General features: G+C 38.2%; 1 protein-coding gene across 1 annotated transcript in view; it reads right to left on the bottom strand.

Moving 5' to 3' along the window:
* TRPC5 (transient receptor potential cation channel subfamily C member 5) overlaps positions 1–14449 on the bottom strand; it is a 272059-nt gene that overhangs the window by 217442 nt on the left and 40168 nt on the right. Inside the window, exon 2 of the mRNA XM_016198072.2 lies at positions 5419–5462. The gene's annotated coding sequence lies outside the window, so the exon portion shown is untranslated. The remainder of the gene's footprint in view (positions 1–5418; positions 5463–14449) is intronic.

Raw genomic sequence — 14449 nt, 5'->3', positions numbered from 1 at the left:
TGCCTCTCAGGTTGACAAAGCAGGCTTTAGCATTCAGAGAAAGTTCTGAGGCAAAGAAATGCAGGTGTTGGCAGCAGGACTTTGGGGCAGCATGCTCTGAAGTGGTAAGAGTGAAGAGGTATGACGACGATAACATCTTCTACATTTGGTCCAAGGGCATAAGTGATTGTGTTTTGTATAAATTAAAGTTCTTGATAATTATAAGCATTAGAATTATAGTTATCTACTAATATCCATGTAACTGATGACAGAGACATATTGCTGGAAAGAAATTGAAATAATTATAATAACATCTATTAAATACCTACTATGTGTCAGATACCATGATATGTGTTTTAAATATGTTGGTTCATTTAATCCTCTTTATGAGCTAAATATTGTTATTATCTCCATATTATAAAACAGAAGTTCAGACAGCAGACATAACTTACTCAAGGTGACAGGGCTAATAAGTGGCAGACCTGGGATTTGAACCCTGTCAGTCAAATTATCCAGTTCATACTTTAAAAAAAAAAAAAAAAATACATCTTTATTGATTTCAGAGAGAGGAAGGGAAAGGGAGAGAGAGAGATAGAAACATCAATGATGATAGAGTCGTCATTGATCGGCTGCCTCCTGCATGCCTGTGACTGGGGATTTTGCCCACAACCCAGGCATGTGCTCTGACCCGGAATCGAACTGCGACCCCCTGGATCCTAGGTTGATTCTCAGCTGCTGAGCCATGCCCAGCTGGGCCCAGTTCATATTCTTAAAACCACTATATTCTACCAACATCCCTATGGGGAAGGGGCAGAGTAACCTCTTTGGTGACCTTGAAGATCCTGTCTCTTTAATTTTTTATTTATAACCAACCACCTCAGCTGGTAAAGAGGATTTAAGATAGTTTGCTGAGTTTTTTTTTTTTTTTTTTTTTTTTTTTGCTAGTTTCTCAAACATGCCTTGAAATTAACAGAATGTCTGATCTATTTTTTACAGGTTATGTTGCATATACCTCTGCAGTAGGAAATAAGTCAACATGTTTTATGAACATTGTTCCCCTTATTTGCAGGAAGATATTTTATAGTTTGACTCTTTCATTCTCAATGGTCTTAGACAAGCTGGTCAATTTGGAAAACACTTTTGTTTTACCTGTCACTTTATGGGCAGTGAAGTTGAATTGATCAAATGCAAATCAAATAAATTAAGTTTAATTTGCATGCCTCAATCCACTCACGAGAAGCAGCATGGGGAAGCTAGAGTGTTAAGGATTAGAAACTAATTCTCTATGCTCAGCCTATGATGAGGCTGACAGATGCTCACTGCAGATATGACACGTGCATATTTTATCTGAAAATTGTCTTTTGCAAGGAGTTTGTTACAAGCCTTCTTACTGGTGCTCATGAAATGACAGTGTTGCAATCAAGTTTCCCAAGCGATGTGACAGCCATTAAATGCACAATCCATGGGGAGGGAAGATTAATAGCACTGAACATTTGGAGGAAAAATGGAAGATGCCACATTGGATCTGGGGACTCTGATGTTATTGATGGGCTATGCTCAGTTGCTCCAAGAGGCAAGAATGTTTTTTGTTTAACTCTCTTCCTACATTTGAGACCACATCTTCAATTGTCTCTTCTGTGGATGTACCTATCACCCTCAGAGACTAATCATACCAAAGAGAACTCATCACTCTTTTTTATCTCTTGTTGGGCTTCTGTTAGTACTGATGGCTTTCTGCTCTTTCTCATTGGCTTATCCCTCAAAATCATGGTCACTCCCTTTTCTCTTCCTCTCATGGATTGTCCCTTTTCACTCCCCCACACCTGGCTTCTCCTTTGTCACTAATCCTAACTCCAGAACTTCTCTGATCTAAGCATTCTTACTGCTAGAACCCAGTCTTTCATACTCAGAGAGATGAAAAGTATTAAAAGCTGATCATCTTTTTCAGGCTCTCTGCCTTTAAGATCATATGTTATATAACTTGGCTATATTTCTCCATCCTAATTTCTGCACCATCCAGGCATGTCCTTATTCTGACATGCAATTCTACCAAATTCATTCTCTCTGCCTTTGTGAGCTTATTCCCTCCACCTGAACTATTTTTGCCTCTTGTATATGTTCATGTAAAATATAACCATCCTTTAAATTTTCTTCCATGAAACCTAGCTATCTACTATAATCTACTGTACTGTACTTGATACTATCTACAATAACTCTTTAAAATAGGTACTTATGTATATGTTATATCTATACTATAGAAATGCTTCATTTAAGAATCTCCTCTCCTCATTGGATTGTAAATCTCTTGAGACAGGAACTGTGGCTTACATTTCCCCTGAGCTCTCACAGCTCCTAGCAGAGTGCCAAGCTTAGGCAGTTTCACCTTTCAGGCTGGTGACAACCTAGACATTGTTTACTACAATATACCAGTGTATCTCTGGAGCAACCATTGAACATCTTTGTATAAAAGTGCTTAAATATGTGTGAATTTTTTGATTTGCTGTTTTGTTGTGAGGTTGGGTTTTTATCACTTAGCTTGGAAAAAAGGATTCCATCTGTGGCAGAAGGCACTGTGTGGATGTTGCAGGTATTTAGAGATTTGCTAAGGAAACTCATCATCTGTAAATTTCAAGTTACATTAAGCTAGCAACTACCTTTGAAAATATATCTTTTTTTCCCCCCTCACTAGAGGATATGCCTTTTTTTTTTTTTTTTTTAATTATTTTGGAGAGCCAAAGAGAGAGAGAGAGATTAATGAGAGAGAGAAACACCAATTGGTTGCCTTCTGCACAGGCCCGGCTGGGGAATGAACCTGCAGCTTTTCGATGTACCAGATGCTGCTGCAACCAACTGAGCCACACCATGCAAGGCCCTTTGGAAATATCTTTTCGGAGGAGGGATCTTGCTATCTGCTATAGACTGAATATTCATGTCCTCTCAATATTCATATGTTGAAACCTAATGCCCAATGTGACAGTATTAAGAAGTGGGGTGTTTTTTTTTTTGTTTTTTTGTTTTTAATATATCTTTATTGATTTTGGAGAGAGGAAAGGAGAGAGAGAGACAGATAGAAACATCAATGATGAGAGAGTCATTGATCAAGCCCACAACCCGGGCATGTGCCCTGACTGGGAATCGAACCCTGATCGCCTAGATCCTAGGTCGATGCTCAACTGCTGAGCCATGCCCGGCTGGGCAAGAAGTGGGGTCTTTAAGAGGTCCTTAGGTCATTATAGTAAAGCCCTCATCAATGGGACATTGCTCTTATAAAAGACATACCATAGAGCCCCTTCTGCCATGTGAGGACACAGTAAAACATGAATGTATCTGAACCAGGAAGTGGTTCTTTGCTAGACAATGAATCCTCCAGAGCCTTGATCTTGGATTTCCCAGCTTTCGAAACTGTGAGAAATAAATGTTTATTGTTTATAAGACACCCATTTATAGTATTTTGTTATAGCAGCCCTAATGAACTAAGACACTATCTTTATAGGACTCAAATGAAAATTTACCTTGTTCTTATAGCAAGAAAAGCTATGAGGCTGTGTGCTTCAAGTAATAACACATTGCTATTTGATAGTTTCTTTGCTGAGAAGAGGCAGAAAATATAAAGATAGGAAACTGAAAAGGAGAAACTGTCTTGCCTACTCATTTCTCATTCTAGAAGTCCTTCTTTGAAATCTTAAAGAGAAACTGGGGACAAATAAAAGCTTTTTCCACCTGAGAAAAAGAGCCCATGGCTCTTTTGTTGGTTAGGCAAATAGAAATCTTGAGGCCAAGTGCTAGTCAGGAAGAAATTTGATTTAAAAATAAATATTTAAAGTAAAATGTATCTAATTATAGTCTGAGGATGGAACCAAGCTTTAGTTCAACTATAGCTGATTAAGGAATTATTTTGAAAGACAGTAAATTATATATTTAATTTTTTAAAATGATGTTATGTGCCTACTATTTAAGCATATCTGAACATATTAAGATAGACTAGCAAAGTTTAATATTCTTTATAAAATTTAAAGTACTGGAAAGCCACATTTCTTTTTCTTTTTTTTTGTTAATCCTCACACAAAGATATTTTTTCCATTGCTTTTTAGAGAGAGTGGAAGGGAGAGGAAGAGACAGAAACATCAATTGGTTGCCTCCCACACGCAACCCCCAACCAGGGCCAGGGATCTGGCTTGCAACTGAGCTATGTGCCCTTGACCAGAATTGAACCTGAGACCCTTCAGTCTGCAGGTCAATGCTCTAACTACTGAGCCAAACTGGCTAGGGTGAAAAGCCATATTGTTTGTTGTAATATAAGGTAAGTACACTTAGTTTAAAGTTGATCAATCAAACCACTTACCCAAGGAACTTACTGCCACCTGTTGTTCATGTATCTGAATTACATGAAAAGTGCCTAAAGGGTATTTGAGTTTCTTGATGGTTGAACTACATAACTAAATATATAAAGTGTCCAGGCTGGTGTGGCTCAGTTGGTTGGGCATTGCCCCATGCACCAGAAGGTTGCTGGTTCGATTCTCAGTCAGGGCACATGCCTGGTTTGTGGGAGAGATCCCCAGCAGGGGGCCTGCAGGAAGCAGCCCATCAATGATTGATGTGCTCTCACATTGATGTTTCTCTCTCTCCCTCTTCCTTCCTCTCTCTCTAAAAATCAATTTTAAAAAATCTTTAAATATATAAAATGACATTTGTTATTTATACTGACATCTCAGTAGCTATGGATCACAACCTTATGAGACATGTGGATATGTCATTCTTAAATGAGACATGATATTTAAAGACACAATTATGACAAGAGGAAGAAAGCTTGGATTTTATTCCAATTTGAGAAAGTCACTTAACTTTCTGAAACTTAGTTTCCTCATCTATCAAATTAAATGATTATAATGATTGCCCTTCCATACAGATATTTTATGAGAATCCAACTGGAGACTATTGTGTGAAACTGTTTTGCATAATTGTACATAGCATATGCCTACTCAGGCTTATGTACAGTGATGAATAGCAGATAAAACAGAATGCTGTCATACACTCAATGCATATTAAAAGGCTTACCTGCTTTCTTCTAATACCAGGTTAAGTCTCCTTTTGTTTGCCTTGTTTTATTCCAATATCTTGAGAGATTCTATGTGGTTAGTTACCCCTAAAGCCCTCAACATGATATAAGGTTTTCCAGAATCTTCCCTAGCCAATAAATACTACTTCCCAATCCTCATGATTATACAGACTCCACAATGCCTTTACCTATGCTTTCTGCAGGAAGGTGAAATAGGTATCTACATTTCGGGGCCGTAGTTAATTAAAGAAGAGTTATGAGCCCTGGATTCTTGCTTGATCTCTGCCAGTCTCTCATTATGCAACCTTTTATGTCATTTAACTTTTTTTTTACGCCAGTATTTCCTCATATATAAAATGGAAATAATAATCTTTGCTTCTTACCTGCTTCACAAAGATCATGTGGTAGGCTGATAATTGGGCCAACCCTAAAAAAAAAAAAAAATGCATGTTCTAATCTCTGAAACCTGTGAATGTTACTTTAGAAGGCAAAAAAAAAGCCTTTGTAGCCCGGCTGGGCATGGCTCAGTGGTTGAGCGTCGACATGGGATCCAGGTAATTGGGGCTCGATTCCCGGTCAGGACATGCCCAGGTTGCGGGCTCGATCAATGACTCTCTCATCATTGATGTTCCTATTTCTCTCTCTCCTTCTCCTTTCTTCTCTCTGAAATCAATAAAGATATGTTTGTTTTTTTTAAAAAAGGAAGCCTTTGCAGATATGATTAAATTAAGAATTTAAAAAAATTTTATCTTTATTATTGAAAGTATTACAGATGTCCCTTTTTGTTCCCCCCATTGAAGCCCTCCACCCTGCTTCCACTCCCTCCTCAAGCCTTCACCACACTATTGTCTGTGTCCTTGGGTTATGCATATATGCATATAAATTCATTGGTTAATCTCTTCCTCCCCCCCTTCCCTCTGAAATATGACAGTCTGTTGCTTGCTTCAGTGTCTCTGGATCTTTTTTTATCAGTTTATTTTGTTTATTAGATTCCACATATAAGTGAAATCAGAGTATTATGCTAAGAGAAATAAGCCAGTCAGAGAAAGATAAATTAAGGATTTTAAGAAGAGGAAATTATGGTGGATTATTTGGTAGACTCTTAATACAACCACATGTATCCTTACAAGATAGAGAGATTTGATAACACACAGAAAAGGAAGAAGTAATGTGACCACAGAGGCAGAGATTGGAGTTGTGTGGTTATAAGCCAAGGAATTCTGGCACCAAAAGTTGGAAGAGTCAAGGAACACAAAATTCTCCCCTGGATGCTCTGGTGGTAGTATAACCCTGACACTACCTTGATTTTGGCCCAGTGATGCTAATTTCAGCTTCTGATATCCCAAACTTTGAGAGAATAGATTTTTTTTTTTTAAGCCACCAATTATGTGATAATTTGTTATAGTAGCCACAGAAAATTAATACAGATGGTATAAGTATGAAAGGCTTTTGGTGCATAGAAAATAACTAATGAATATTAAACTGAACCCAAATAAAATGACAGATTAAAAGTATGACATGTCATTTGTTTGTAAGGAGTAGTTATCATATTTAGGCTCCTTATTGTTTATTTTTGGGAATTCATGTTTAGTTAGTGAAAATATTGCTCCAATGATGCTGGGTTGTTTAGTCAGTGGAGGCATAGATTTTCAAGAGGGTGCTAGAGTAGGTGGATCTTTCTAGCACCTCCTCCCTGAACCAAACTGGAAGTAAAAATAAATTGGGGAACAATTACCCTGAATTACCAACTGAAAATAATCTGAAGTGAAAACTTTTAACCAAAGACTGGCAGAGGAGGCCACCTCAAGATTGGGAGGAAGGGTGGAGATACAAGGGGCCTGGCCCCACTCCCACAGACAGCAGCCCAACATTACAGAGGGATCCCTCAGCTGTTGAAGGTTCCCCCTGAGAGCTATGAAGCCTAGACCCCAGATCAGGCTCCCCAGTTCTGAGCACCAGAAGCAGGAACAGGTACCTGCATAGTATCCAGCTGTGAAAGGTGGCGGGAATTCTGCCTGGCAAGGAGAGGCTGAGCCAGCTGGAGAAAAAGCCACTTTTTTAAAGGGCTAATGTGCAAAATTTTCATTTGTAACCACTCACCCTGGGCTTTGGTGGGGGGTGAGGTGGGCAGTAAGCACTGGAGTTGCCTGAAGAGAGTCTGGAGTGGGTGGATTTGGGGAGAGACACTCTTGAGCAGCTGCAAGGATCCTTGTGCTGGATCATCCTCTGATACCAGCAGCCATTTTTCTTGAGAGGAACAAACCCCTCCAAGCAGCATCAGCCTGGAGAAAAGCAACTACCACACCCTCTGGAAACCTACTTGTCCCACCCTGCATCTTAAACCCTGCTAAGGATACAGCTGCATAGGCCAGGGCATAAAAGACTGGGCAGACTCAAGGGTGTCATTTACTGGCTTTGTGGCAGGGCCATTCTTCCTATTTTCCCAGGAACCTGACTTGTGCTTCCCCTTTATGGGAGAGCCAATAGAAACACCCTCCTGGCTTCTAGCAGACCCAACCTCTGGGCTCCAGAGGTCCCACCAGCCAAACTACTAGGGGCTCTGCCCTACTGAGCTTCAGACAGGCTGCCTAGGGCCTGGCAGGGAGGGCATCTGACAATGGCTTGCACCAGAGAACCTCCTGGGAGGCCTTGGAACAGAACACAAAGTGACCAACTTCAGACAACATTGGTGGGTTTTGCATCACATCAGAGCTTCACCCAGGTAGACACATAAGTGGTACACCCAAAAGAAGATTTCTGTAAGCACCAGACCCTGTTGTGAACAACATTGCCTCAGAAGGAAGCCCCTGCATGGAGACTCATAGATGGTGATCAAGGTTTATCTTTATGGTCACCCAGCCTGAAACAATAACTATATCCATAGAAGGGCCAACAGCATTCAAGACTCAATGACAACAGGAGGGTTCACATAACCCACAAAAAACATTCCTAGAAAACTAAGCTCAGGTGATCTGGAAGACTGTGCCACTGAGCCCAACAAGACACCTATCATAAAGTCATCATAACAAGTCTGGGAGACATAACAGATCTACTTAATACACAGAAACACAATAGGGGACAGAGAAATATACCCCAAATGAAAGAACAAGAGAAATCCCCAGAAAAAGAATTAAAGGAAGTGAAAGCAACCAAAATACCAGATGAAGAGTTTAAAACAATGGTTATAAGGATGCTGAGTGACCTTAGGGGAAGAATGGATGATCTTAGTGTGAACTTAAACAAAGAAATAGTAAGCATTAAAAAAATATAGAAACCATAAAAAAGAACCAGTCAGAAATGAAGAACACACTGGAAAGAATCAACAGCAGGTGCAATGAAGCAGAAGACCAAATCAGTGATTTAGAGGACAAGAGAACAGTAAACACCCAAGCAAGGCATCAGAAAGAAAAAAGAATTTTAAAAAATGAGGATCCTGGCCAGTGTGGCTCAGCAGTTGAGCATCAACCTACGGTCCAGGAGATCGAGGTTCGATTCCTGGTCAAGGCACATGCTCGGGTTGCGGGCTCAATCCCTGGTGGAGGGCATGCAAGAGGCAGCTGATCAATGACTCTCTCAACACTGATGTTTCTATCTCCCTCTCTCTTCCTCTCTCTGAAATCAATAAAGATATATTTTTTTAAAAATGAGGAAAGTCTAAGGAACCTCTGGGACAACATCAAGTGTAACAATATCAGCATCATAGGGGTAACAGAAGAAGAAGAGAGAGAGCTAGGGACAGAGAAACTGTTTGAAGAAACATGACAGAAAATGTCCCTAACCTGTTGAAGGAAAAAGTCACACAAGTTCAGGATGCACAGAGAATCCCAATCAAGATGAACCCAAAGAGACTGACACCAAGACACATCATATTTAAATTGGCAAAGGTTAAAGACAAAGAGAGAATCTTAAAGGCAGCAAGAGACAGTTACCTACAAGGGAGTTCCCATAAGGTTATCAGCTGATTTCTCAACAAAAACACTATAGGCCAGAAGGAAATGGCATGAAGTATTCAGAATTATGAAAAGTAAGGATCTGAAACCAAGACTACTCTATCCAGCAAGGCTATCGTTTAAAATTGAAAGTGAAATAAAGAGCTTCGAGGGAAAAAAAGGGTAAAGAAGTTCATTACCACTAAACCAGCATTGCAAGAAATGTTAAAGGGACTGCCTTAAGAAGAAAAAGAAAGAGAGACAGGAACATAGGCATAAAGAATAAAAATGGCTACAAATAAGTACTTATCAATAATAACCTTAAATGTAAATGGATTAAATGCTCCAATCAGAAGACACAGGGTAGCTGAATGGATGAGAAAACATGACCTATATATAATATGCTATCTACAGGAGACCCACCTGAGAGCTAAAGATTCAGACAGGCTGAAAGGGAAGGGATGGAAAAAAATATTCCATTCAAATGGAAACAAAAAGAAAGCTGGGGTAGCAATACTTATACCTGACAAAATAGTCTTCAAAACAAAGGCCATAATAGGAGACAAAGAAGGCCACTACATAATAATAAAGAGGTTGCTCCAATAACACTGGTAAACATATATGCACACAATATAGGAGTACTGAAATATATAAGAAAACTCTTAGTGGACATTAAAGGAGAGATCAACAGCAATACAGTTATAGCAGGGGACTTTAACACTCCACTGGCAGCCCTGGATTGAACTTCCAGACAAAAAGCAACAACAAAACAGCTATCTTAAAAGGAACACTAGATCAGATAGACTGAATTGATATTTACAGGACATTTCATCCCAAAGCAGCAAAATATACATTCTTCTCAAGTACACAAGGAACATTCTCAAAGATAGACCACAAGTTAGGAAACAAAATAAGTCTTATCAAATTCAAGAAGATTGAAATCATATCAAGCATCTTCTCGGATCACAATGGCATGAAACTAGAAATAAACTACAATAAAAAACTCAAAAACATTCAAACACATAGAGACTAAATAGCATGTTATTTAACAATGAATGGGTCACCAGTGAGATCAAGGAAGAGATAAAAAAATTACCTGGAAGCAAATGAAAATGAACACACAACACTACCAAATCTATAAGACACAGTGAAAACAGTCCTGAGAGGAAAGTTGATAGCATTACAGACCTATCTCAAGAAATAAGAAAAATCTCAAATAAACAATCTATTACTACAACTAAAAGAACTAGAAAAAGAATAATAAGAAAAGCCCAGAGTAAATAGAAGGAAGGAAATGAAATAAAGATCAGAGTGTAAATAAATGATATAGAGACAAAAAACAAACAAACAAATAAAAATCAATGAAACCAAGAGCTGGTTCTTTGAAAAGATAAACAAGACTGATGAACCTTTAGCCAGACTCATCAAGAAACAAAGAGACAGGACCCAGGTAAATAAAATCAGAAATGAAAGAGGAAAAGTTACAACTAACATCACAGAAATACACAGGATTGTAAGTAAATAGTATGAACAATTATCTACCAAAAAATTTGACAACCTGAATAAAATGGACAAATTCCTAGACAAATACAGTCTTTCAAAACTGAATCGGGAAGAATCAGAAAACCTGAATAGACCAATAACAACTAAAGAAATTGAAGCTATAATGAAAAAAACTCCCATCAAACGAAAGTTCTGGACTGGCTTGACTTCACAGGTGAATTTTACAAAATATTCAAAGAACAACCACCTATTCTCCTCAGATTATTCCTAAAAATTCTAGAGGAGAAAAGACTTCCAAGCTCTTTTTATGAGGCTAGCATTATCCTAATTCCAAAACCAGATAAGATACTATGAAGAAAGAAAGTAATAGGCCAATATCCCTGATAAACATAGATACTAAAATCCTCAACAAAATACTAGCAAACTGGATCCAGCAATACATTAAAAATATCAAACACCGTAATCAAGCGGGATTTATTCTGAGTATACAAGATTGATGCAATATTCACAAATCAATAAATGTGATATACCACATAAACAAAATAAAGGATAAAAATCACATGATTATATCAATAGATGCAGAAAAAGCATTTGATAAAATCCAGCACCCATTTATCATAAAAACCTCAGCAAAGTGGAAATAGAGGGATTATACCTCAACATAACACAGGCCACGTATGATAAATCTACAGTCAACATCATACTCAATGGACAAAAGCTAAAAGCATTTCCCCTAACATCAGGAACAAGACAGGATATCCGCTTTCACCACTCTTATTCAACATAGTACTGGAAGTCCTAGCCAGAGCAATCAGACAAGAAGAAGAAATAGAAGACAACCAAATTGGAAAGGATTGAATAAAGCTGTCATTATTCACAGATGACATGATATTGTACATAGAAAATCCTAAAGACTCAACTAAAAAAACTTCTAGATTGAATAAATGAATTCAGCAAAGTAGCAGGATACAAATTAATATCCATAAATCAGTGGCATTTTTATACACCAATAATGAATTCTCAGAAAGAGAAACTATGAAAACAATACCGTTTAGCATTGCAACAAAAAAATAAGGTTCCTATGAATAAACTTAACCAAGGACGTAAAATATCTGTACTCGGAAAAGTATAGGACATTGAAGAAAGAAATAAAGGAAGATACAAATAAGTGGAAGCATATACATGTTAATGGATCAGAAGAATTAACATCATTAAAATGTCCATACTATACAAAGCAATCTACAGATTCAATGTAATCCCTATTAAAATACCAATGGCATATTTCACAGATCTAAAACAAATATTCCAAAAATTTATATGGAATCAAAAAAGACCTTGAGTAGCCTCAACAATCTTGAGAAAGAACTAAGTTGGAGGGACCACAATACCGGATATCAAACTACAATAAAGACATTGTAATGAAAACAACCTGGTACTGGCAAAAGAACAGGCATATATATCAATGGAACAGAACAGAGAGCCCAGAAATAAACTCATGCCTTTATGTCAATTAATATCTGACAAAGGAGGCAAGAACATACAAGGCAGTAATGATAGTTTCTTCAATAAATGGTGTTGGGAAAATTGTACAGGTACATGCAAAAAAATGCAACCAGACCACTTACTTACACCATACATAACAATAAACTCAAAATGGATAAAAGACTTAGATGTAAGTGGCAAAACCATAAAAATCCTACAAGAAAACATAAGCAGTAATATCTTAGACATCTCGAACAGCATTATTTTTGCCAATATATCTGCTATGGCAAGGAAAGCAAAGAAAAAATAAACAATTGGGACTACATCAAACTAAAAAGCTTCTGACAGCAAAAGAAGCCATCAACAAAATGAAAATGGAACTCACTGTATGGGAGAACGTATTTGCCAATGATACATCTGATAAGGGGTTAATTTCCAAAATGTATAAAGAACTTATACAACTCAACATCAGGAAGACAAATAATCTACTTTTAAAAAAATGGACTAAGGACCTGAATAGACATTTCTCCAAAGAGGACATACAAATAGCCAATAGACATAGGAAAAAATACTCAACCTCACTAATCATTAGAGAGATGCAAATTAAAACTGCAATGAGTTATTACCTCATACCTATCAGAATGGCTACCATCAATAACTTAATAAACAAGTGCTAGTGAGGATGTGGAGAAAAGGGAATCCTCGTGCACTGCTGGTGGGAATACAGACTGGTACAGTCACTGTGGAAAATGCTATGAAGTTTTCTCAAAAAATTAAAAACTGAACTGCTGTTTGACCCAGTGATTCCACTTCTGGGCTTATATCCTAAGAATCCTGAAACATCGATCAGAAAGTATATGCTCACCCCTATGTTCATAGCAGTGTCATTTACAATAGCCAAGATCTAAAAACACCCCAAGTGCCCATCAGTAGATGAGTGGATAAATATCTGTGGTATCTTTACACAATGGAATACTATGCAGCTGTAAAAAAGAGGGATCTCTTACCCTTCATCACAGCATGGATGGACCTGGATATCATTATGCCAAGTGAAACACACCATTCAGAGAAAGACAAATACCATATGATCTCACTTATATGTGGAATCTAATGAACAAAATAAACTGACAAACAAAATAGGACCAGAGGAATGGATACATGGAACAGACTGACAGATCTCAGAGGGGAGAAGGTGGGAGGTACTGGAAGAAATTAGCCAAAGAAGATATATGCATATATGCATAGCCCATGGACATAGACAACAATGTGGTGAAGGCCAGGGTGTGTGTGTGTCAGGGGCTGGGGGGGCAAGTGGGGGGAATGGGGGACATCTGTAATAGTGTCAACAATAAAAAAAATAGTCAGTGGATGCAGTTAAAAGAATATTATAGGTGGGAGGGAGTTTAATATTCAAATTATTTATGTGAATCTTGGAGTGATGTCCTCTGTATTTAGACTGATTTGATCCATCAGGCTTCTAAAATATAATCTATGAAGTTCCACAAGAGTTAATGTCCACGATCTCTAAACTGCCCTTACATCTAGGGCAGTGGTTCTCAATTGATGGTAATTTTGACCCCCTTCCCCACAGAACATTGGTGATATCACATTGGTTGCCATAATATTTTTTTTCTGTGTGGAAGCTACTGACATCTTAGTCACTGGAGGCTAGGGATGCTGCTATACAATGCACAGGACTGTCCCACAACAAATAAATATCTGGCCTAAAACATCAAGAGTGCCAAAGTTAAGAAACCCTACTTTGGGGCAGAAAAAAACCACAAACTAGTAGCAGCCTAACTCTTTCCCTCTGTTTTTTAATTTATTTCTTCTCAATTAGGAAAGAGCATTTTTAGAAAGTTTGTTCAAGGCTGTGGAATTTGGTGGGATAGTGAGCTCATTAGATCCCTTCTCTGGATGGCTTCATTGGCTTACAGTCAGTGGAAGGAAACGTTCTGTATCTCTTTCCAAAGTTCTTAGAGCAATGAGTGGTTCTCCTGGGAAGAGGGGCTGAGCCATAGCCTAGTGTTTTCCTCCATACCAGGGCTTGAGTCTGTAGCTTAATTCCCTGACCCCACCAGGTTTTCATGCTCTAACACTCACCAGCGCCCCCAATATATTATTTGGAATCAGAATATTTGTTTACATGCCTAGACAAAATGGATCTGGCATTTCTGTTGTACTGCAGTAAAAGGTTAGGGCTTACATAAGCCAGATAAATGCAAAGTCAAGGTGACTTTATTTTATGTATCACATTAACACAGAACTGCAAATCCTTGGGGCACATTTCAGGAATCGATTGAGGCAGTAGCTCCACAGCCTAGAAAAGGAAAAAAGGATGCATGCAATTTGTAGAAATAATATGGGTAATGAGAACTGCATAGAACCTTGGCATCTCTCCCATCTGGAATTTATTTCTGTTGTGGAGCAGTCTGTAAAGGAGATTTGGCAGCACCAAGTTTGATGGATCAACTGTATCCACTTCTCTCTTTCCACTATT

Source organism: Miniopterus natalensis, chromosome X (assembly GCF_054644295.1).
Source record: "Miniopterus natalensis isolate mMinNat1 chromosome X, mMinNat1.hap1, whole genome shotgun sequence".
In the NCBI taxonomy this organism is placed as follows: Eukaryota; Metazoa; Chordata; class Mammalia; order Chiroptera; family Miniopteridae; genus Miniopterus; species Miniopterus natalensis.
The sequence above is the reverse complement of the archived record's forward strand: the minus strand, read 5'-3'. Positions and strand labels throughout refer to the sequence as shown.